Here is a 26,089-nt window from a genome sequence, read left to right as displayed (position 1 = left end):
GATAACCCTCCATGTGATCTCCATTTCTGTGGTTCTGTTCCTGTTCTAGTTGTTTGCTTAGTTTCTTTTGGTTTTGCTTTAGGTGTGGTTGTTAATAATTGTGAGTTTGCTGTCCTTTTACTATACATGTTTTTTCTTTATCTTCTTCTCTTAGATAAGTCCCTTTAACATTTTATAAAATAAGGGCTTGGTGATGATAAACTCCTTTAATTTGACCTTATCTGAGAAGCACTTTATCTGCCCTTCCATTCTAAATGAGAGCTTTGCTGGATAGAGCAATCTGGGATATAGGTCCATGTCTTTCATGACTTGGAATACTTCTTTCCAGCCCCTTCTTGCCTGTAAGGTCTCTTGAGAAATCAGCTGACAGTCTGATGGAAACTCCTTTGTAGGTTCCTGTCCCCTTATCTTCTGCTGCTTCTAGGATTCTTTCTCTTCATTTTTACCTTGGCTGATGTAATTATGATGTGCCTTGGTGTGTTTCTTAGTGGGTCCAACTTCTCTGGGGCTCTCTGAGCTTCCTGGACTTCCTGAAGTCTATTTCCTTTGCCAGAGTGGGAAGTTCTCCTTTATTATTTGTTCAAATACGTGTTCAATCTGTTGCTCTACCTCTTCCCCTTCTGGTACCCCTATAATTCGGATATTGGAATGTTTAAAGATTGTCCTGGAGGTTCCTGAGCTTCTTGGTTTTTTTTGAATTCTTATTTCTCCCATTCTTTCCTGTTTGGTTGTTTCTTTTCTTCCTTCTGATCCACTCTATGTCTGAGTCCCAGTTTCCTTCCCATCACTATTGGTTCCCTGTGCATTTTCCTTCATTTCTTTTATGGTAACCTGCATTTGTTCATCTAATTTGAGCCCCAAATCAACCAATTCTGTGAGCTTCCTGATCACCAGTGTTTTGAACTGTGCATCTGATAGATTGGCCATCTCTCGGTCACTTAAAAGAATGGTCCTAGGACATTGATTGTTCTCTGTTTGAGCCATCTCTCTCTCTCTCTCTCTTTTTTTTTTTTTGTGTTTTTTTTTTTTTTTTTTTGGTCTGGCGCTCCCTGTTACAGTGAGGGGCGGAGCCTTAGGTGTTCACCGGGGCTGGGCACCCCAGTTGCTAGATTGTGACATTGTGATGTTGTATGTGGGGCCGGGGGCGGGAGGAACAATGGTGGTAGCTCCATTCTCCATGGGACCTCAGTCCCTCTCTGGGATCCTGGTTGCGTGCTTCTGACCCTGCCTCCACAATCGCTGTACTCGCTGAGTCTGCCAGCTGCACCTTGCATACTCAGGGTCCACCGCTGTGATCTTTGTGCCCCAGATGCCTTACATGCCCCGGATGCCTTATGCACCCAACTCTCTCTGCTCTCAGCGCCATGACCCGCCCCTGGCTGCTCGTCTGCGCCCCTCCTACTGGTCTGGATGAACGGGTCTACTTCAACTTCTTGGCTCTCTGACTTCCATTCAGATAAATTCTCTGTCAGTTCTGGGTGTTATTCTGCCTCTAAATTGTTGTTGTTCCAATCTTGGTTGTGCGTGGAGGTACGGTGCGTCCACCTATGCCTCCATCTTGACGGAAGTCCTCTCATGATTATTGAATAAAGAATTAAGATACCCATTCACACGATGCAAAGAAAGCACTGGAGGCAGCCCCGGCCCGGCAGCAGTTGTAGCTGGCTCTGCAATCGGTCGCTGGCTGATGGCCAAGGTGTTCTGCCTGGCCGGCGAGGCCCCAGAGTATTTCTGCTGGTCTGCACCTCCCTTGGTCTTCAATTCCTACCCCTCAGGCACCTGCCCACTAGCTAGTCCTTGTTGACTAAAAGCAGGGCAGTCCATGCCAAGTTCTTAGCTCCGTTTTGAGGTCGGGGAGTTACTTTGAAGTGAGACTCACTTTGTTCATTTCTGTGGGGGTTGGAGGGTGGGGTGGTCAGTAAGAACCACAGCTTGAAAGAACCAAGCTTAATGTCAGTTCTCTAGGAGGTGTAGATTTTTTCAAATTCAGACTTAAGACTGAGGTGTTTACTTTGAATTCCTGACATTTGCCTGCACCTCTAGGGGGTGAGGCAGGGCCCTGTGCTCCTCTAACGGTGGCATATGCAGCTTCCAGTTAGGTGGCTGGCCCACGGTAGGGACTGTATTCCAGTAAAAATCCAGCTGGGTCTATGTAGCTCAGCTCTGGCACTAACCACCCAGAGTCACCACAGACCCCGCAAGCTGGAGGGTATAGTCCCCAACAAGGAAAACTGCCCTTGCTTCAGACACCACCACACTGTGGGGTTCCCGGGCCACCTGCCCTTCTGACCAACCAGACTGTAAATGTGATGTTCCCCACACCCCTGGCAGGTCTGATAATATACTACAAGGGCTGACAGAACCCAGAAAATGCTCTCCTTATTATTACATTTCTAACACAAAAGACACAAATCAGGACCAGGCAAACGAAAAGACACCTGTGCTGTCGGGGAGAGACCGCAGGGCTTCTGTGCCTTTTCCTCGAGGAATCAGAGTGATCACCCTCCCAGCACATTAATGATTTAGTACCCCGACGTCCCACTGATCTCTCTGTGTTGAGTATTTATTGGAGTTTCTTTACAGGGCGTGATTGGTTTAAATCAAAGGCCTTGTGACTGAACTCAGTCTCTAGCATCTATCTGCAGGGATCGGATGGCCCTGAGTTCCCTCCCTTTAATCATGTTTTTTTTTCTGGTAACCAGCCCCCATCTTGAACCAATCTAGGGGCCCACCAAGAGCCACCTCATTAGCATAATGAAGACACTCCTCATTGTACTAATGCTTTGATTCGCTAAGCAAAGGGGTACATTAAGTGATGTCTCCTGATGCCTCAGGGTCACCTTGAGCGTTGTCTGTGGCCTCTTTCATGACTGATAGAAATGAGACATTGTAAAGTGCTAAGACAGTTTCACCCACGTGACCTTTGGAGGGATGCGAAGTCTAGGAGGACTCTGAGTGTGCTGGCCCGGAGCCCGCTGGACGGGGTAGGTGTGCCAACACCCTGGGAGTGGGTGAGCTCTCACAGGGACACTCCGTCGTGGCCTAGGATTGCTTCCTGGGAGCAGTCGTTTAAGGTGGCTGCAGGAGGAGGAGCCAGCGACAGGGACAAGGCCCAACAAGAGGGTTTTGGGGTGGAACAGATGACAACAGACCCTGGAAAGCAGAGGCGAGTGAATCACGATTTCAGCTGGCAGATGTCCGTCTCGCAGACATGGAAGAAGAAGTGCTTTGGTGCTGTGAAAGTGTGAGAGCAGGAGCATGTAGTGCGGCGTTGGGATGGTTGAGAGCAACCGGGGCCTCGAGGACTGTTCCCAGGAGCAAGGGGTACGAGGACGAGTGAGGGCCTGAACTCCAGAGGCTAATAAAAGATCAGCAAACTCGTCTGAGGAAAGTCTCCAAAAGAGCAAAGAGGGAGTGGAAATTCGATCTGTGAAAATACTGAGGAGGTCCCGTTTGGGGGGAGATGAGGCTGCATAGGGGGAGCGGCTGTTGTGCCACAGGCCTTGCACAGTAGCTGGCAGTCATTCATCGGATTTCAAGAAGCCAATTCAGATTCTGTCCGTAGACCCAGCAGAAGTTAAGACCTTTTTAACATTGTTGTCTGTTATGGTGATGGCAGATATATTAAACTTAATTCTGGTTTAGTTTAATGGCATAATTTGTTACGTCAATTTAATTGGCATTATCTGAGTTGTAAACTAAGTGCAGGAAATATGGTGATCTTGGGAAATTAGAACATTCTGATAACCAGAGTACCAGTTTGTCTAAAAACAGGAATGTGCACATTAGGAAGAGAAAGATCACATTCCTTGACTGAAGTCCCCAGACTGTGGATCTGTTGTGGATATGCCATCCTTATGGAGGGTTGTGGAGCTTGGAATGGCTGAGATGAGGATAGGATACCCAGACGGCCCACCTGGGTTTCCTGCATCCCCACTGCCCTGGCCAGCCCCCACCTGCTGAGAGGCAGGAGGAATCATTCAGGAGTGCAGACCTGATCTTGGCAATCCCTCACCCTAGGCAATTAGGGTAAAGGACTCCTCCTCCTCAGCATGGTGGCACAGTCCTGCCTGCTGCTCCAACCCCACCCCATCCCTCCCCCACCCACCCACCTACCTGACTCCCCTTCACTGGTCTTTGAGGACACCTGCTCCCACAGTTCATCCCACATATCCTAACCTTCACCTTGGGGCCTGCACAGATGCCTGTGCCTGCAGTCCTTTCCACAGTTTGGCCCTGCTTATCCTTTAGTGCTCAGTTTAAACTCACTTCCTCTGGCAAGTCTTTGCAAGCACCCCAGACAGACAGTCCCCCACCCCCCCCCCCCCCCCCCCCCCCCCGGCTTCATTATTACCTCTATAGTTAAAAGCCCCGGTACTGCTGCACCAGAGCCCTTACTACCTGGCGTGACATCTTGGACTGTAATTGTGGGCACCCCCACCCCCACCTCCAGCAGGATGCAGCCACGACTGTCCTGCCCTCCAGTCCACCCCCAGTGCATGTCCCTTGCAGACCCACACCCCAGTCATAGAGCGGGTGAGGGATTGCCCTGTGCCAGAGCTCCTGTCCCCATTGATGGCTGACCTGGCAAACCTTTTCAAAAGTATGATAACCCTGACTGGTGTGGCTCAGTGCATTGGGCATCCTCCTGCAAATTGAAAAGTCACCAGTTCAATCCCTGGTCAGGGCACATGCTTGGGTTGCGGTCCAGGTCCCAGTTGGGGGTGTGTTTGAGGCAACTGATTGGTGTTTCTCTCCCTCTCTTTCTCCCTCCATTCCACTCTCTCTAAAAAAAATAAATAAAATCTTTTTTAAAAGTAGTATAAATGATGCCTATTAAACTGAAGATGGTGAAGGGGTCACACTACACAGTAACTGAAGCTCCTTCCTGGGCTGTCTGGGAATAGCAGTGGCACCGGGCCTTCTTTCGGTATTTGGTGACCGCGGACTCTGCCTGGGTTGGTTAGTTGGCAAGCCCTTTCTGGGCAGATGGAGCAGTAATGGACCTCAGCGCAGCCCAGGTCATGTGACCACCAGAGCCAAATGAGCACAACCAAAACAGGTAACATTTTACTTTGTTTTATGAATATAATACTGTAAGAATATGGAAGGAATAACCTTCTTGCCACCTCAGAGCCATTGCAATTTACGTGTGCCGCTTTCAATGCATGGTGGTTCTGTGTGAGAGAGAGAAATGTACTGAATGTTCTCAGCAGAACGATTCGGTATGTTACATGGTAACCTTCAGCGCAGGGTGTGGGGACTGATGGGACGTCCCCCTCAGGCCAGTGCAGTGTGGCCGTCCCTGGAGCAGTCTGTGGGTGATCGGGGGGAGGACCGCCGCTGCAAGCACAGACAGTTTCCAGAACCGCAGGGTCAGCAGAGGGGCATTAGGGCGCTAGGAAGCCTGTTGCCCATTTCTGAACCTTTTCCTGAATGACATGCATTCTAGAGACTTGCGGGCATTTGATGGCCACAGCATGTTCAGTCCGTCCCCATGGACGGTGGCCATGTCAGGGTTCAAGGTAAGGAGCACCAGCACACTGCCTTGCCATGGTCAGGGCGCTTTTTCTGGGTGGATGGCGGTGGGTGGCCGGGTTCACACTCAGCTTCGCGGAGGTAACGCCTCAGTGGAGGGATCCACTGAGCCCTTTAAGGGCTGCAGGGCAGGTGGGGAGGGGAGGGTTCCAGAGCCCCATCCTACCCCAAATCTAGCAGCTCTGTATTTACCTATTATAATTTCCCTCACAATTTCAATGGAACAAAGCTACCCTTCAGAACTAAAATTTTGAAAACCTAAAGTTTTCTCTTACACCAGGAAAGCCCACCAAGCTTAATCATTATTGTTTACTGAGCATTTACCAGGTAGGAGCCATTCTTAGACATTCTGTGTGCTTTCTTACTTAACCCTCACTCAGGGCTGCGAGGGATGTGCTGATACCATCATCCTCTTCAAATGTAAGGAGACTGGGGCCTAGACGTGCTACATAACTTGTCCAAGGTTGCACAGTGATTGAGTGAGGGGTGGAGCTGGGATTCAACTCAGGTCAGAGTGTCCCCAGAGATGGGCCTCCCACTGGGCTCTGAATCCCTTTTACCCACTCACAGGTAGGTGACCCAGGGCTAGATCTATGAGCCTCTGTTTCCTTCATCTGCAGAACAGAGGAAATGGAATTCTTCAGAGTAAGGCTTCACATACAGAGCACCTAGTACAATACTGTAGACACTCAATGACTGTTATGTTTCTCAATGAAGAAACAAGATCAGCTGTGTCTCTGGGTTCAAATCGCTCATACATTTGCCCAAGGGGAGTCGTCTCACTACTATGTGACTGGTTATCTGGTGGTCACATCCGTGCAGCTGCATGCAGCTGTGGGAGAGGAGGGTCACTGGTGCCCAGGCTCCCCTTGGGCAGGAGCAGGCTGTATTTCTCAGTTTCCCAATTCTAGATGAGGGATCAGGCCACCTGCCTTAGGAGAGCTCAAAGTGAAAGTAGATATGTGCAAAAGCTCCCGGTCTTCTGCGAATGCTTGATCCTCACTGCATCTAGCTATTTCAAATTATCCTGGAAGGTAATTCTTAGGAACATGCAAGCTCTTTGCTTTGGGCTTGTGATGAACTTCACTTCTGCCCTGGCTGATGGGCCTGTGCTCATTATCATTCAGTGAATGAGCCCCCTGTGCAAGATGCATGTGGAGACAGACACTGGCTCTTGCTTTAGATAAAATATTGTTAGAAAAGAGTCATCAAGAGAAAAACAAAACAGAAGCATTATTAAAAAGTTGTTGAAAAGCAGATATGTGCTTACTTTCTTAATTTCCCAGCTGAAAAACTAAACAAAAAGCATTTGAGCTTTCAAAAGAAAATGCCCTTGGAAGGGAAGAGATCCAAGATGGTTGAGGAGTAAATGGAAGCTACACTAGCCTCCTCCAAGGACCAATCTGTAATTACAACTAAATTGTAGAGAAATCATCCTGAATAACCAACTGAACACTAGTTGGAAAGAAGCCTTATGACCAAGGACATACAGAAGAAACCACTTCAACTTAATGTGATTGTCAGGGAGTGCGAGGAGGTGTGAGAGGGCTGGAGGTGTCCCTGGGTAGGAGCTGAAATTCTGGATGGGTATTTTAGCAGCTGGGTGTTTCCCCCTGAGAAGTGTGGGGTCTAAACCCCAAGGTGGGCTCCCCAGCCTATAACACAAGACCCAGAAAGGAACCCAGATAACACCCAGTTGTGAAAGCAGCAGGGCTTCTGTCTTCCAGGGAGAGATGGCTGCAGACTCAGAGAATCTCTTAAAGAGCCAACCCACAAAATTTTGTTTGTAGTCACTTACCCTGGGCTTCAGCAGAGGGAAGGCAGAGTGGACTAGAGAGGCTTGAGGAGAGTTTGGAGTTGGTGGCCCCGGGGAGAGAACTGAAGGAACAGCCACCAGGATCCCTGTGCTGAGTCATTCCCCACACTGCAGAAGCCATCTTTCTCAGGCAGAGCACTCCCCTCCACATGGCATCAGCCTGAGGGGAGGTGATAGTCTTGCTCTCAGGAATTATTCTGTCCCACCCTGTAGTACTTAAGGCTACTGATTACAGTTTGATTAGTTTAACATCAGATTGGTTTGATGGATGGTTAGTTTAACTGCTGAGGTGGAAACTACAAAGAAGCAGCCAAAACAGGAAGACAAAGAAATAGACCACTAATGGAAGAACAAGAGAATTCTCAAGACTAAGAACTGGATGAAATGGAGACAAGCAGTTTATCAAAGAGTTTAGAGTAATTACTATAAGGATACTCAACAGCATGAGAAAAGACATAGAAACCATAAAAAGGACCGATCAGAAATAGAGAATGTAATATCTGAACTAAATAATACACTGGAAGGAATAAACAGTAGGTTAGATGAAGCAAAGGATGGAGTCAGTGATTTGGAAGACAAGGTAGAAAAAAACACCCACACAGAGCTGCAAAAAGAAAAATGAATTAAAAACTATGAGGAGAGCTGAGGACATATTGGACAACATAAAGCAAAACAACATCACAACACAGGAATACCATAAGGAGAAGAGAATGAGCAAGGGATCGAGAACCTATTTGAAGAAATAATGACCAATAACTTCCCAAAATATAATTTAAAACTCTCACAAGTCTAGGAAGGTGTGAGAGTCCCAAACAAGGTAATCCCAAAGAGGCCACACTAAAACACATCATGAATAAAATGGCAAGGCTTAAAGACAAGGAGGGAATCCTACAAGCCACAAGAGAAAAGTAGGTAGTTACCTACAAGTAGCACCAATTGGACTGTTATCTGATTACTCAATAGAAACATCTCGGACCTGAAGAGAGTGGTGTGAAATATTCAAGATAGTGAAAAACAAGGGCCTACAACCAAGGCTACTTTACCCCACAAGACTGTCATTTAAAATTGAAGGATAAGTAAGGAGCTTCCCAGACAAGAAAGAGCTAAAGGAGTTTGTTAACACCAAACCAGTACTACAACAAATGTTAAAGGGATTTAAAGCAAGCTTAAGGGCTTGCTTTAAGAAGAAGAAAAAGGCCCTGGCTGGCGTAGCTCAATGGATTGAGTGCGATCTGCGAACCAAAGTGTCTCAGGTTTGATTCCGAGTTAGGGTACATGCCTGGGTTGCAGGCCATGACCCCCAGCAACCGCACATTGATGTCTCTCTCTCTCTTTCTTTCTACCTCCCTTCTCTCTCTAAAAATAAATAAATAAAATCTTTTTAAAAAAGAATAAGCTTTAAAAAAAGAAGAAAAAGAAAATAAAAAAAAACAGAGGAGAACAGTCTAACAATAATATAGCACTATATCCGTATCTATCAATAATCACCTTAAATGTAAATGGCTTAAATGCTCAACCAAAAGACATAGGGTAGCTGAATAGATAAGAAACAAGACCCACAAAGATACACACAGACTAAAAGTAAAGGGATAGAAATATATTTGATGCAAATGTAAAAGGAAAAAAGCTGGGGTAGCAATACTTATATCTGACAAAATGTAATTTAAAACCAAGGCTATAGTAAGAGATAAAGAAGGACACTACATCCTAGTAAACATTTATGTACTCAGCATAGAAACACCTAAATATATGAAGCAAATTTTGGTGGACATAAAGGGAGAGATCAACAGAAACACAGTCATTCAGGGATTTTAACATAACATTGACTTCAATGGATAGATCTTCAAGACAGAAAATCAACAAGGAGACAGCAGCCTTAAATGGCACACTAAGTCAAATGGAGTTCATTGATATTTTCAGAGCACCTTATCCCAAAGCAGCAGAATACACATGCTTTTCAAGTGCATGTGGAAACTTTTCTAGGATAGACCACATGTTAGGACACAAAACAAGTCTCAAAAAAAGAAGACTGAAATCATATTAAGCATCTTCTCTGACCAGAATGCTATGAAACTAGAAATCAATCACAAGAAGAATACTGAAAACACACACAAAGACATGACAGCTAAATAAAGTTATTAATAATGAATGCTTCAACATTGAGTTCAAGGAAGAAATCAAAAAAACACATGGAAACAAATGAAATGAGGTCACAGCAATCCAAAAATCTGTGGGACACTGAAAAGCAATCCTAAGAAGGAAATTCATAGCATTACAGGCCTATCTCAAAAAACAAGATAAAGATCAAATAAACAATCTCACTTCACACTGAAAGGAACTGAAAAAGAATAGCAATCAAAGCCAAAGTGAGTAGAGATAAGGGAATAATAAAGATTAGAGCAGAAATAAACAAAATAGAGTCTAAAAAGATACAAAAGATTAATGAATACAAGAGCTGGTTCTTTGAAAAGATAAACAAGATTGACAAACCTTTACCAGACTCATCAAGGGAAAAAAAAAGGGGACCCCGATAAATAAAATGAGAAATGAGAGGAGAAATAACAATGACACTAAAGAAACACAAAGAGTGTAAGAAAATTTATGAACTATATGCCAACAAACTGGACAACCTGGATGAAAGGGAGAAATTTCTAGAAAAATACAACCTTTCAAAACTAAATCAGAAAGAATCAGAGAATCTGAACAGATAGATTAGTCCTAGTGAAACTGAAACAGTAATTAAAAAAAAAAAACAACTTCCAACAAACAGAAGCCCTGGATCAGACTGGCTTCACAGGTGAATTTACCAAATATTCCAAGAGGAAGTAACACCTCTCCTTCTCAAACTGTTTCACAATGCAAGAGGAGGGACAGCTCCCAAACACTAAATCAAGGTCAGCATCATCCTAATTCCAAAACCGATAAAGACACTACAAATAAGAAAACTATAGTCCAATATCCCTGATGAACATAGATGCTAAAACTTCTCAATAAAATATTAGCAAACCAATGAATACAGCAATGCATCAAAAAATCATACATCCGATCAAGTGGGATTTATTCCAGAAATTGCAAGGTTGGTACAACATTCACAAATCAATAAATGTGATTCACCACATAAACAAAATAAAGAATAAAAACCACATGATCCTGTCAATAGATGTAGAAAAGTCATTTGACAAAATCCAGCACCAGTTTATGATAAAAACTTTCAACAAAGTGAGAATAGAGGGAACTACCTCCACATAATAAAGCCCACATATGACAAACACAATTCAGCATCATACTCCATGGGCAAAAACTATAAGCATTCCCCTTAAGATCAGGAAACAAGGCAGGGATGTCTGCTTTCACCTCTCTTATTCAACATAGTACTTGAAGTCCTTGCCATAGCAATCAGACAAGAAGAAGAAATAAAAGGCATTCAATTTGGAAAGGAAGAAGTAAAACTGGCATCATTTACAGATGACATGATACTGTACCTAGAGAACTCTAAAGATTCCACCAAAAATCTACTAGAACTGATAAATGAATTCAGCAAAGTATCAGGTACAAAATTAACATCCAGAATCAGTTGCATTTTATATGCCAATAACAACTAACAGAAAGGGGACATTAAGAAAACAATCCCATTCACAATTGCTATAAAAGAATAAAATACCTAAGAATAAACCTAACCAAAGATATAAAGGATCTGTACTTGGAAAATTATAAGGCACTGAAGAAAGAATTGAAGAAGACACTAATAATGGAAGCACGTGGCCATGTTGATGGATACGAAGAATTAACATGATTAAAATGTCCATACTACCCAAAGCAATTCTATAGATTCAATGTCATTCCTATCAAGATTCCAATGATAGTATTTCACAGAACTAGAACAAATATTCAAAAATTTATATGGAACCACAAAGGCCCCACATAGCAACAGCAATCCTGAGAAAGAAGAACAAGTTGAGGAATCATACTGATATCAAACTATATTACAAGGCCATAGTAGTCAAAACAGCATGGTACTGGCACAAAAACAGACATATAGATCATGGAACAGAATAGAGAGCCAGAAATAAACTCACACCTTATAGTCAAGTAATATTTCAACAGAGGAAGCAAGTGTACACAATTGGCTAAAGATAGTTCATTCAACAGATGGTTTGGGGGAAATTGGACAGATATGTGTAGAAAAATGAAAACTAGACTGCCTTCTTTCACCACACAGAAGAATAAACTCAACAATGGTTCAAAGATTTAATTTAGACCTGAAACTATAAAAATTCCTACCAGAAAACATAGGCAGCAAAATCTCAGACATGCTTATAGATATATTTTTTCAGGTGTATCTCCCCAGGCAAGGGAAACAAAAGAAAAAAATAAACAAATGGGACTACATCAAACTAAAAAGTATTTGCACAGAAGAGGAAACCATCAACAAAATAAAAAGACAACCCACAGAATGGGAGAACATATTTGCTGATACATCTGATAAGGGGTTAATATCCAAAATTTATAAAGAACTTACAAAACTCAACACCAGAAAAAAAACAATAAAAAAGTAGGCAAAGGACCTGAATAGACACTTTCCAAGAGGATATACAGATGGCCAATGAACATATGAAAAAATGCTCAACATCACTAATAATCAGGGAAATGCAAATTAAAACCACAATGAGAAATCACCTCACAACTATCAGAATGGTTATCATCAATAAATCAACAAACATATAAGTGCTGATGAGAATGTGGAGAAAGGAGAACCCTATTGCACTGTTGGTGGGAATGCAGATTGGTGCAGCCACTATGAAAAGCAGTATAGAGATACCTCAAAAAAATTAAAAATGGATCTGCCATGCAATCCACTTCTGGGAACATACCCAAGAAAACTGGAACACTAATAAGAATATAAGCACCCCTGTTTTCATTGCATCATTATTTAAAATCACCAAGATATGGAAGCAGCCCAGGTGCCCATCAATAGTTGAGTGGATAAAATAACTATGGGACATTTACACAATGGAATACTACTCAGCCGTAAAAAAGAAGGAAAATTTTACCCTTTGTAACAGTATGGATGGACTTAGAGAACATTATGCTAAGTGAAATAAGCCAGTCAGAGGAAGACAAATACCATATGATTTCACTTATATGTGGAATCTAATGAACAAATTGAACTAACAAGGAAAATGGGGACACAGTCATAGACAGAGACTCATATTGGAGTGGGTGGTTAGGGAGTAGAGGGATTGAGCAAAAGGAAAAAGGATTTATGGACATGGACCACAGTGTGGTGATTGCTGGGGGGAGAGGGTATAGGGAACTAAGTGGTAATGGAAAAATAATACAAAAAAGATTAAATTAAAAAAGAAAATGTAATTTGTGACATGTAGATTTGCAAGGTGTAGGTTGTAGTGTTCATGTCAGCCCCAGCCAGCTTCTGTAGAGGGAGCGTTCCTTCTGTACAAATTACTGGTGGCACGCTGGAAGGATTTAAGAGAATGATTCTCGTGTTTTCTAATTAGGTCGCAAGGGTGGGAAGGGGTGCTGTCCCTTTTCACCACCTTGACTTATCTGAGTCCCTAGGAGAGTATCTGTAGATATACTTCTCACTTGGAATCTATTATAGACAATTTATTAGTGCAATAATAAGAATTAAGGCTTATTGCCCTGCACCACTCTCTCTCCACTGGCTTCGAGAAGTTTAAAGTTAGCTGGCATCTTCCTGGGCACCCCAGCAGCCAAGATCACCCCAGCCCCAGCATCTGCACTTCAGTCCACCTACTTTCAAACCCATCCAAGGTCCAGAGTCAGCCCAGCATTGCCCCAAGCTGGTGGCCTGAGGTCATTGAGAGGGCACACATCGGCCATCAGCCCAGAATAGGGAATGCCATTTTGTCTTCCCATGTTTGCTCAGCTAATTTCCAGTCACTTGTCAAGACTCATGAGTGGTGCAGGAATCGCTTTGTCTGGAAAGGTTTTCCTGGTTGTCCATCCAGCATTGATGCCACTCCCACATGTTCCAGTAGAATACTGCATGTACTCACCTGTCCTCGAGGTGGCGCTCGAGGCAGCGTCCTGCTGCCCCTTGCGACTCTGCCAGCCCTCAGCTGCCCTGATAGAGAGGGCTCACATCTTTTCTCCCCTGTGCCTCCAGGTCCCGCACGGTCCTTGACAGAAGTGGCTTGAATAAATTTTTGCTGAATTCATGAATTTTAACGTGTCTTTCTTTTCTAGTTTAAAGATTTTCAAAATTAAAAGAAAAGTTTCTTATTCCTTCTGAGATCACACTGCCATTATTTCTTAACGGTGAGATTTTTCAAAGTGGGGAATACTGAGCTGCACTCCAGAGACCTCTCTAAGGAGGGCCTAATTCGTAGAGCTTAACCTGACTATGCATCAGAATCACGTAGGGAGCTTGGATAAAAATACCCAGAAAAAAATGTCTGGGCTCCATTGCTGATCAGTTAAACTGTAACTGTTATCTCTGGGTGTGGGGTCTGCTGTTGGGGTATGCATATGTATTTTTTTAAGTCCTGAGGTGACTGTGAAGTGCAGCCAGAGTTAAGAACAACTGGTGTAGGTGGTCACAGGCTACTCTCGAGTTCCCTCCTGGGGTTCGTCATAGTCTGTTAGTAGACACGGCCCCTCCCGAGCTGCCATTGAGTTGTTCTGGAGGTTTGGGGTAGGATCACCCCACACTACAAAAAGTTTGAGAATACTCAGGAAAATTATTTCCATATGAAGCACTTCCATTGGTGACACAAGAAGAGAATTTGAGCACAGGAGAGGAGACGTTTTTTAAGGCTTAGCAACTGAAAAGCAGCATCAACCATATAAGAAAAGACTGCCTAAATGCACTGGGAATGTAAGTGTATTTTTTACATAAGAAAATTTACCATTTTAACTGTTTTTAAGTGTACAGCAGCATTAAAACATTGACACTGTGCAACCCTCACCACCATCCATCTCCAGAAATTTTTAGCATCACAGACTGAAACTCCATCCCGGTTTAAACAATAGGCCCGCCCACCACTGCCCCTGGTCACCACCGTTCCACTTTTTCTCTATGAATTGGACTGTGCCAGGGTTTCACATAAGTGGAACTATACAATATTTGTCCCTCTTGTCTGGCTCATTTTACTTAGCATAATGTCTTCAAGGTTCATCCATGTGTGAGAATTCATTCCTTTTTATAAAGCTGAATAATTTTTCATTGTATATATAAGCCACATTTTGCTTATCCATTCACCCAGTGATGCACACTTGGTTGTCTCCACCTTTTGTGTGGTCTGAATACTGCTATGAACATGGCTGCACAGTCGCTGTTTCCAGTTATTTGGGGTGTATACCTGGAAGTGGAATTGCTGGATCATATGGAAATTGTATGTTTAAAATTTGGGGTTGGGGGGACCGCCGTGTTTTTTTCCACAGTGGCTGCATCACTTTATATTCCCATCAGCAATGCACAAGAGCTCCAGTTTCTCCATATTCTTACTGGCTCTTGTTATCTTAAAAGATTATTTTACTTTTGTACACTCAGGTTTGAAGAGTAGGAACACAGATCTCTTCTCCACAGGCTCTCTTATATTTTCTGGGTTGGTGTGGAGTGGTTTAGTGGTGCATTCGATAGTAGTCATAGATAATGTGAAGCCGAACATCTCAAAGGTGAAATAAAGCAGGAGACTGTGATTCTTACAGGCAGCACCAAGCCTGTTGATTCTGCCATTCTCAAGATATACACGGTTCACTTCCCATCAGAGTCTTTTTGGCTGTCAATCCAATAGAACCACTTTCCCCTCTAAACTTCAGTGTTAGGTGTGTCTTAGTGCCCTGCCACCAGCTTACCAGAAAAGCATTCATGGATATTTTTAGTATTCAGTTAATTAAGCCTCTTTTATTCTTAGGATCCAGTTTTCATCCTTGTTCACTATCCCTATTGTTTCCTTAGAATGTTTCGTTTTCTAAGATGGTATATTGTTTTCAGAGTAGAGATTTAAATGAATCGCTTATAGATTAAATAAAGAATATATCTTAGAAATGGAGAATGTTTTCTTTTTTTCTACAAAGAACAATGGCTGCTAAATAGCTTTTGCGGACCTTCAAAAACTGGACAATAAATTTTTTAGAATGGTTTACCCTGAAGCAATCATAAGGTTTCAGTGTCCTGGAGCAGATTAACAGCCCTATTTAACAGCCAGGCCACGCTTTCTGTCCTTTCTACACTAGTAGAAAATCTTTCTAAAGTATAATTGGAAGTAAATGTGAAAAGCTGTAGTTTGTCTGTGGCTTAGGAAGCAAATTAGGAAGGGATCTTTATCGTGGCTGATGTAAAGCACATCATGACGCTCGCGCATTCAGTCCTAGAACCATGAAATCTGTGTAAACCCGCGCATGAGATAGTGGCAGTTTAGAGAAGACAGTGTATAAGTGAAGGATACATGCCTTTTACACAGCCCTTGCTTTTGCTTTCTCTATATATCCCATTTAAATCTAGTGAAAGTGGTTCCCAAAACACTATTATTAAATATTTGTTTTTCAGTTGAATAGTCCACAGATGCCAAGGCTAGAGAGTACAAGATTATGGGGGAAAAACACTTAAGTAGAAGTTTTCTATTCTTTATTGAGATATAATCTATATATAACATTAGTTTCAGATGTACAGAGTAACAATTTGATATTTATATAAATTGCAAAATGACCATAATAAGTCTAGTTAACAACCATCACCACACAGTTAAGGTGTTTTCTTCTTGTGATGAGAAATTTTAAGATCTACTCTCTTAGCAACTTTCAAAGATGCAGTGCAGTATCTCCTATAGTCACCACGCTGCACATCACCACCACAACGTACTTATTTTGTAAATGGAAGTTTGTACCTTTTGACTATCTTTACCCATTTTGCCCACCCTCCACCCCCTGCTTCTGACAACTACTAGTGTATGAGTGAGATTGGTTTTTGTTTTTCTTTGGATTCCACATATAAGATTATATGGTATTAGTCTTTCTCTCGCTGCCTTATTTCACTTTATAAAATACCTTCAAGGTCCACCCATGGTGTTGCAAAGGGTGAGATTTCCTTTATTATGGCTGAATGACATTGTGTGTGCATGTGTGTGTGTCTGTGTATCACGTTGTCTTTATCCATCCATCAGACAGTGAGCACTAAGTTTGCTTCCCTGTGTTGGCTTTGTAAATAAAGCGGCAATGAACATGGGGGCCGTATATCTTTTCAATGTAATGTTTTCATTTCCTCTGGATGAATACCCAAAGGGAATTGCTGAATCATATGGTAGTTCTATTTTTAATTTTTTGAGGAATCTCCGTACTGTTTCCATAGTGGCTGCACCAGTTTACATTCCCACCAACAGTGCATGAGCACCTTTGTCAACACTCGTTTGTTGACTTACTGATGATAGCCATTCTGGCAGGCATACAGTGAGATCTCATTGTGATGTGGGTTTTTTCAAGATTTTATTTGTTTATTTTTAGAGAGGGGAAGGGAAGGAGGAGAGTGAGAGAAACAAGAAACATCAATGTGTGGTTGCCTCTCATGCGTCCCCCAACTGGGGACCCGCCCGACACACAGGCAGGTACCCTGACTGGGAGTTGAATCAGTGACCCTTGGTTCACAGGCGTAGGCTCCATCCACTAAGCTACACCAGCCAGGGCGCGCTGTGGTTTTAATTTATATTTCTGTCAAGAATAGTGACATTGAGTATCTTTTCAAATGTCTACTGGTATGTCCCCTTTGGAGAAATGTGTATTCAGTTCCTCTACCCATTTTTAAATCATATTGTTTGTTTTTTTGATGTTAAGTTGTATGAGTTCTTTATGCGTTTTGGATATTAACCTCCTACTGGATGCATTATTGGTGAGTACCTTCTTCCATTTGGTAGGTTGTCTTTTCGTTTTGTTGATGGTTTCCTTGCTGTGCAGAAACTTCTTAGTTTGATATAGTCCCATTTATTTATTTTTTCCTTTGTTTCCCTCACCTGAGAAGTCAGACCCTGAAGATATTGCTAAGAGCAATGTCAAAGAGTTTACTGCTTATGTTTTCTTCCAAGAATTTTATGGTTCAGGTCTTACATTTAAGTCTTTAACACATTTTGAGTTTTATTCTTGCATATAGTGTAAGATGGTGGTCTCGATTCATTTTTTGCATATATCTGATCTGTTCAGTTTGTACAACACTACTCATTGAAATAATGTATTTACTTGTATATTATTGCCTCATTTGTCATAAACTAATTGACCCTATAGGCACGGGTTTGTTTCTGGGCTCTCTGTTCTGGTCTGTTGAGATATGTGTCTGTTTTTATGTCGTAACCATGCTGTTTTGATTACTTCAGCCTGGTAGTATATAGTTCAATATCAGGCAGTGTGAAACCTCCAACTTTGTTCTTTCTCAAGACTGCTGTGGCTATGTGGGGTTTTTAGTGGTTCCATACAGATTTTAGGATTATTTGTTCTAGTTCTGTGGAAATGCCATTTGTATTTTTATAGAGATTGCGTTGAATCTATAGATTGCTTTGGGTGGTAAGGGCATTTTAATGATGCTAATTCTTCCTATCCATGAACACAGTATATGCTTCCATTTATTTGTGTCTTCCTTAATTTCTTCAGTGTCATACAGTTTTCCAAGTACAGATTTTTTTGCCTCTTTGGTTAAATTTATTCCTAGGTATTTTATTTTTTATGCAGTTGTAAATGGGATTGTTTTCATAATTTCTCTTGCTGATTGTTCATTATTGGTGTATAAAATGCAACTGATTTCTGAATTCATTTATCAGTTGTAATAGTTTTGAATGGCATCTTTAGGGTTCTCTATATACAGCATCATGTGATTTGCAAATAATGACATTTTACTTCCTTCTTTCCAATTTGGATGTCTTTTACTTCTTCTTGTCTGATTGCTGTGGCTAGGACTTCCAATAGAATATTGAATAACAATGGTAAAAGGGGCATCTTTGTCTTATTTCTGATCTTAAGAAAATGCTTTTAGTTTTAACCCATTGAGTGTGATGTTACCGGTGGGTTTGTCATATGTTGGCCTTTATTATGTTCGGCTAGGTTCCCTCTGTTCTCACTTTGCTGAGAGTTTTTACCATAAATGGATGCTGGAATTCGTCAAATGCTTTTTCTGTATCTATTGATATGATCATATAATTTTATCCTTCATTTTGGTTATGTAGTGTATTGTACTTATTAATTTGTGGATATTGAACCAACCTTGCATCCCAATAATAGATCCCACTTGATTGTGATCTTTTTTACAGTATTTTCAGTTTTATTATAAAAATGCACACAACAAAGATCTTTCATAAGTCATTTCTTAGCTCTAATTGCATTTAGTACTTGCCTCTGAGTAGCTTTCTTTGCCTCTACCATCTCAACAAGGTCCTTATATTGTTTCACGCAGGCCCTTGCCCTGTCAGGCACTGCTGCTGCTATTTCCCCATCTTTCAGATGTATTTTGTGGGCACGTTCACAAAGGTTGTTACAAAAGCTTCTGTTCTGTTGCCCAGGGGTGAAGCCTGTGTGTGGACCGTCACTCGCTCTGAAGGTGTTGAATTGTCTGCTTGAGGCACCACTCCATGCTCTTTTTAAAATTTATCAAAAGATTTTTTATGTCATCTTTTTGATGAGGGTCAATTCTCTTGACTCCAGAAGAATGTATTTTCTAGCAATAACTTCCCATCTTGAGTTTGTTGCAGTGGGGAAGAGGTTCACAGCTTTACTCAGTACTTTCAGATCATCTTCTAAGTTTTACTGCCATGTCCACCTCCTCCAGCTGATTTCTCTGCATTCTTAAATGCTTGTCATACCTGAGCCTCAGCTTCCTCTTTTCTAATTTGCTCTTTTCTTTCTTTTCTTTTTTCCCCTTTGTTAATTGTATGTTTCATTCAAGCACTGTAAACTTGCTAGTTCAATGTGATCACAAAGTTTTTCTACCTCTTCCATCCTTTTAACCCACTCTGTCTCATTATCAGAAAAGTGATTTATTGATTTTAGTGAGAATGAGAGGAAAGGGGGAGGAAAAGAGGGAGGGAGGGCTGGGAGGAGAGAGAAACTTCAATTTTTTATTCCATGTATTTATGTATTCACTGGTTGATTTTTTTAAATTTTTGTTTATTTTTTAGAGGAGAAGGGAGGGAGAAGGATAGGGAGAAAAACATCAATGCAGGGTTGCCTCTGGTGCACCCCCTACTGGGGACCTGGCCTGAACCTCAGGCATGTACCTTGACTGGGAATCAAACCAGTGACCCTTTGGTTCACAGGCCAGCACTCAGTCCACTGAGCCACACCAACTACGGCTCATTGGTTGATTCTTATTTGTGCCCTAACCAGGGATACAATCTTGGCATAGTGGGATGGGACAACAATCTAGCTGAGCTACCTGGCTAGGAGATTGCCATTCTTTTTTAACAGCTTTTTCTGGATATATTTTTCCTTTTTTGCTAGGAGTGCTTGTTGTCTAACTTCCTCCTCTTCTTTCTCTTTAGCTAAATGAGCACCTTCTAATTCAGCTTGTCTTTGTGTCTCTTTAGCTTCTTTTTCCTTTCATTTTGCTTCTCTTTTTCTTTCTTTTCTGCTTCTTTCTTGGCCTTTCCTTTTTCCTTAATATTTTTTTTTATTCTTGGATCACAGCTCTGTGTGTTGTTAACCAATGCTCTTATCCTGCCGTTTTCCCCTTTTTATCATGTGCACTCTCGTTGCCCCATCCTGCCTTTCAGTCCATCTCCTCTCACCATGACATCCTGCTTTTTTTCCTCATCATCTAAGAGAATTCTGAGAATCGAAATTATACCAGAGAGAATAAAGTGCATCTACATTTTCAAATGATGAATTCATATCACCAAATTTAGGGACAAATTTATTTTACTTGACCATCTGGAATTTCTTTCAAACATAGGAAAATAGTTCGAAGAAATTATCCTTTGCTTCACTTTTAGAAGGAACTAAGTTATGAAAAGTAGGATCTACACTGTTAATGCTGGTCTTTTCACTGGATCAGATAACATGTCGTGAGCATTATTTATGCAAGTGATATATCATTATCTCCTTTTGTGGATTCACGAGCTGCTTTCTGTTTGGGTGATGTTTTAAAACCATTGCTCTGGGAGCTGCTTTGATCTGTCTCTGCATGGCTTTGTGTCTCACGTGGTCCAGCCTACGCACTGCATAATGACCTTGGTTCTCTCAGTCGTCAGGCTCAAGTGTTTTCCAGCACGGGAAATTCTTCTAACTGCAATTCTTCATCTTCTCATTCTTCTGGTTTTGCTTTTTTATCCTCCAGTTCCTGAAAAGAGGCAGAAGTGTTTCTCTTAAAAGCTTCAAACCATGTTCCCACAGGTTCAAATTGGCAGAGTGTTGAGGCTATGATTGAAAACGTTAAGAGAGGTTTCAGTGTGTTGCATGGAATCGATCAGAGGTCATGCGTGGGGGTGGCAGTGGCAGCAGAAGCGCTCAGCAGGAGCGGCACGGTAGCCCTGGGGCCAGCCCCAATCTTGGGTGCCAGGCACTCCGTGTCCCCTCCAGTTCCCCCTCCCGTCTCAGCCTCGCACCTGGGCTCTATGGCGCCATTGCTGAATTTCATTTGCTAGTATTTGTTGAGGATTTTTACATCTATGTTTTTCAGGAATATTAGCCTATGATTTTTTGGGGGGTTAATATCTTTGGTTTTGGATTCAGGGTAATTCTGGCCTTGTAAAATGAGCTTGGGAGTCTTCCCTCCTCTTGATTTTATTTTTTGAATAGTTTGAGAAGGATAAGTATTAAGTCAACATTTGTTATTTCCTGTCTTTTTGATAATAGCCATTCTAACAGATGTGTTTTTGTGGTTTTTGATTTGCATTTTCCTGATGATTAACAATGTTTAACATTTTTTCATTTACCTGTTGGCCACTTATATGGGAAAGCAGGGGACTCAGAATAGCCAAAAAAATCTTAAAAAGCACGAAGTTGAAGGACTTACACTTCCTGGTTTGAAAGCTAACTATAAAGCTACAATAATGAAGACAAGGTGGTCCTGGCATGAAGATAGACAAGTGAGTCAATGGAATAGAATAGACAGTCCAGAAATAAACTATTACATTTATTGTCATTTGATTTTTGCCAAGGGCATCAAAACCATTCAACAGTTGTTCCAAAAACTGGTGCTCAGAGTTATAAATGTACTAAAAGTCACTTAATTGTATCCTTTTAAAGGGCAAATTTGAGTTCAGGAATTATATCTCAGTGAGGGAGGGTAGTAGGGAAGAAACACACACACACTCCACACCACCCTCCAAAGGCAGAGCACTTTGCTGGGAAGAGATGATGAAAGGAGAGCCGGCCTCGGGAGGAATCAGACAGGAGAGGAGAGGAGATGAGGTGCCGGGCGTGCGCACGCGCGCACACACACACACACACACACACACACAATTCTTTAGCAAGTTGCCTGAGACTGTCGTGTATATGTGTAAATTTTAAGTTGGTAATTGAATTTTTTCCTCTTATTGTTTCAAGTGGGTAGGGAGAGACTTTTGAAATTACCTGATACCTGCTGGCCATAGAAGTGTGTCAGGTGCTCAGTGTTCTAGTACAACCAGCCAGAGTGACTGTCCAAGAGAAGAAAAAGCTGTGTCTTTCTTGTGACTGGACTATATATAAAGGTATTATTGCCATACACTGTCCTCTGCAAACTCGAAGTCATTTTGATTGGTAGCAGCCTTGCTGAGATTAGATTACATATAGTTACAGAAAATGCACTGGGACGAGCATTTGGAGGTGAGACTGAGTTCATAAATGATAGAAGAAATTAATAAGCACTATTGATGGTTTTAACTTTGGCTGAAGAGGGATAGGAGGTTTGCTGGACTTCTGTTTCCAATTTTTTTTCTCTCCCCTCCCCGCTCCCCCTCATCCTCTCTCCCTCTCTCCTCACCCACTTTCTCTCCCTTCTTTTTATCTTTTCCTTATTGTACTGGTTAGGACCTGCAGTTCATTGTCGAACAAAAGTCAAGAGCAGACATCCTTGCCTCCTCCCAATCTTCAGGGGTTAAACACTGTCTTTTATCACACTAAGCATGACGTTGGCAATGGGTTTTTGTAGGTGCCCTTTATCAAGTTGAGGAAGTGCACTTCTATTCCTAATTTTGCTGAGGCTTTTTAAAATTATGACTAGATATTAGATTTTGTCAACTGCATTTTCTCCATCTATTGAGACAATCAGATTTTTAAAAGCCTCTTAATTTGGTGAATTACCGTGACTGAATTTTGAAACGTTAACCAACATTGCAGTCTTGGGATAAACCTCACTTGGTTGTGATTTACAGTCATGTCTCTGTTGGAGTAAGAACCCTCTGTCCGTGTCCATGAGAGCTGTTTCCTTGGAAGTTTCTGTCTGGGTTTGTGTCAGAGCAGTGCTGGCCTCACAGAATGTGAAAAATGTTTCTTCCTTTTCCAGTTTATGGAAACTTTTGTTACTTCCTCCTTAAACATTCAGTAGAAATCACTAGGGAAGCTATTTGGGCCCAGAGGGCTTTTGCGGGGTTTTGGACTTTTTGTGGAAAGATTTTTAACTATAAATTGATTTAATTGCTAAAGGGCTATTTAGATCATCTATTTCCTCATGAGAGAGCTTTAATAGCTTGTGCATTTCAAGGAATCTGTCCATTTTTATATCAGCTATGAAATTTACTGCTATAAATTTACTTATGCCTTTGTTATCATTTGCATGTTTGTAGAATGTGTGCCGATACTAACTACTCTCTTGTTGTTGGTATCAGAAACTTGTACCTTCTCCCTTTTTTCCTAAGTATGGGTAGTCATCAATTTTATTAACTTTCTCCCCTAAAGGCATGTTTTTAAAATTGTTTTTAAATTTATTGTTTTTGTTTTTTGGAGGAGGGGAGGGGGGGAAAGAGAGAGAAGAATCAAATTGTTCCACTTACTTATGCATTCCTTGGTTGACTCCTGTATGTGCCCTGATGGGGGATTGAACTCACAACTTTGGTGTATTGGGATGATTCGCTAACCAACTGAGCTATCAGGCCAGGGCCCCAAGGGCATGGTTTTGATTTCACTGACCTTCTCTATTGTTTTCTATTTCTATTTCAAGGACTTTTGGCCTTTTTATTTATTCATGCCTTTTTTTTCCCCAATTCACTTTGGGTTTCATCAACTTAAGACACAGAGCTGAGATCTTTGTATCTAATAAAAATGTTTGGTACTTTAAAAACTTCATTTTTCCATCTCAGTACTGCTTTAGGGCCACCCCGCAGACTTTAATGTCTCATTTCTATTCCCTTTTGAGTCCTCCTTTGATCCGTAGTTTTAGAATTATGTTGTTTAGTTTCTAAGTATTAGAATTCCAGATATCTTTATATCATTGATTTCTATCTCATTCCATGTGGTCAGAGAAATATTTTGTACAATTTGTATTTTTAAAAATTTACTGAGACTTGATCTGTGGCCCAGCCTACGGCTTCTTTTGACAACGCCCCAGGTGCGCTTGAAAAGATCGTGTGTCTGCTGTTGTTGGGCAGTGTGTTCTAGACACTCCAAGTTGGTTGCTCATGTTGTCTGTCTTATATATGATTGTGGAGCTTTCAAATTTCTAAAATTTTTAGTTCTTTAAATATCTTTCTCTCCTTCCTCTCCCACCTTTTATCCTTTCACTTTCTTTCTGTACCCTGTGCGTGTTGGTGTCCCCTCTGGGTTTCCTTTCAGTAGTTTCTCTTTTCGTCTTCCAGTTTACTGGTCTTTTATTCTTTAATGTCTTACCATGTGTTAATGCCAGCCAGTATGTTTTTCATCTCAGACATCATATTTCTCATCACAGTGAGATCACCTTAGGGCTTTTTCATATTTCCCATACCTCTATTTCGCATGTTCAATCTTTCCCCTACCTTTTTTAATATGTGAAGTATATTTATAATGCTTTAATGTCCTCATCCTGTAATTCTACCATCTGTGTCATTCCTGAGTTTTTCTGTTGACTGATTTTTTCTTTTCATTATGGGATTGTAGTTTCCTGCTTCTTTGTACATCTGGTAATTTTTGTATCCCAGACATTTTGAAATTTAGCTTGCTAGTTATCAGAAAGATACGTAAGATACATATATTCACTTATGTTATGAATATATACATGTATAACATACATTTATATACACATACATGTGCATCCATGTAAGAAATGAAGCATATCTGAACTGCCTCCCTCTCCTTTTTGCATATTTTATATATATTTTTATGGGATGCAACTAAGTTACTTGGAAACATTTTGATACTTTCCAGGCCTGCTTGTAAAGTTTTGTTAGGCAGAATCAGCACAGCCTTTAGTTTAGGGCTAATTTGACCCCACAGTGAACCCAATAATCTTCCAACTCCTCTTCCAGATGCCCCGGCTATTAGGGTCCCACTCTGGCTGTTGGGAAGTCAACTAACCCCAGCCCTGAGTGAACTCCAGCAGTCAGCCCACCTGCCTCTTTCCAGGGGTTCTTTTCTGGGCCTCAGGCAGCTTCACAAACATTTGCTGACCATGTTCAGTTGGACTTGGGTGGGGGCCCTCTCTCTCCAGCACTCTGTGCTGTGAATTTGAGCTGACTTGGTCTCCTGGAGTGAATTCTCCATTGTGTTTCCTCAGCCCAAAGGGACTGAAGAGTTGGGAGCTCCCCTCCCCGCTGCCACAGCCTGTAGACTTCGCCCCTCAGGCAAGCTGAGGCAACCAGAGGGCTGTGTTGTTTTTTTCAGACATCTTTGTCCTGCATGCCTCTTTTTCATCATCTAGAAACTACTTTTTCAAACATTAGGGAAAACCCAGCCCTTGTTGCTCTATCATGTCCCCAAGTGGAAATGGCTTGTCGGACTTTGAAAGTCTTAAAGTGTTTATTACTCAATAAGCACCCACTGAGGCAGGCTTCATCTCGCTGAGTAGGAGGGAATGTAACCCCCCCCCCCACACACACACTACTCAAACAGGAAACCCTGCATTCACAGTGCAGAGCCAGTTTTCATTTGCATTTTAGTTCTTCCACAACTGACCGGGACAGAGATCCTCCTCCCATGATTTTTTTGTAAGATGCCTGCAATCTCAAAAGCTGCTGCAAACATCTTTAAAGCTACTATAAATTAATTTCACTGAAAAAAGTGAAAGGTCAATGTAATATTTGAGGCATGAACACTTGGAAGAAAAAAGTCAAGATACCCATCTTGGGTGGGAAGTGGAGTTTATGAGCTGAAGCTCCCTGCCCTGCTTTCAGAGAGAGAGAGCTCTCCCAGTTGCACAGCAGGTCAGATGGTTCCCCAACAGGCAACCCAGGGCGTGGCCTACTTAGCCCAGGTTCCTGTGGTTCCTGCTGTGTGCTGTGACCTGTGCCTTCCAGGAACTCTCTGAACTGGAGCTTGGCAGAGAAAGTGCAGGTAGGAGTGAAGAGCATCCAAACTGCCCCATCCCCCTTGTTGTTAGAAAATACAAAACCACCTTGCTACCTTGGTGAGCCACCCACTAAAATCTCTGCATGGTGCTGGCCTTTCAGGTGCCTCTGGGGGTTCAGGGATGCCAGATCCAGGCCTTGTAACTCCACAAGTGGCTGCTTTGCTTCAAACTGTAGGTCTTGCCATGGACTCTGCTTTAAAAGCTGGGAGGATATTCCTGAGCTTAGGAAAGCAAGAAAGTACTCTATTTAAATCCTTGAGTGGTCACAATGTCATGAGTTTGTTAAAGTCTTAGTGGGGAAAGAAGGAAATCAGAAGAAA

General features: G+C 41.9%; 1 protein-coding gene and 1 pseudogene across 1 annotated transcript in view; one reads left to right on the top strand and one right to left on the bottom strand.

Annotated features, from left to right (window-relative positions):
* The window catches only part of B3GAT2 (beta-1,3-glucuronyltransferase 2), a 68,063-nt gene that overhangs the window by 39,586 nt on the left and 2,388 nt on the right, over window positions 1-26,089 (top strand).
* Window positions 18,625-19,382, bottom strand: LOC114494055 (annotated as a pseudogene).

The sequence above is a fragment of the Phyllostomus discolor genome, chromosome 4, assembly GCF_004126475.2.
Source record: "Phyllostomus discolor isolate MPI-MPIP mPhyDis1 chromosome 4, mPhyDis1.pri.v3, whole genome shotgun sequence".
Classification (NCBI taxonomy): domain Eukaryota; kingdom Metazoa; phylum Chordata; class Mammalia; order Chiroptera; family Phyllostomidae; genus Phyllostomus; species Phyllostomus discolor.
The sequence above is the reverse complement of the archived record's forward strand: the minus strand, read 5'-3'. Positions and strand labels throughout refer to the sequence as shown.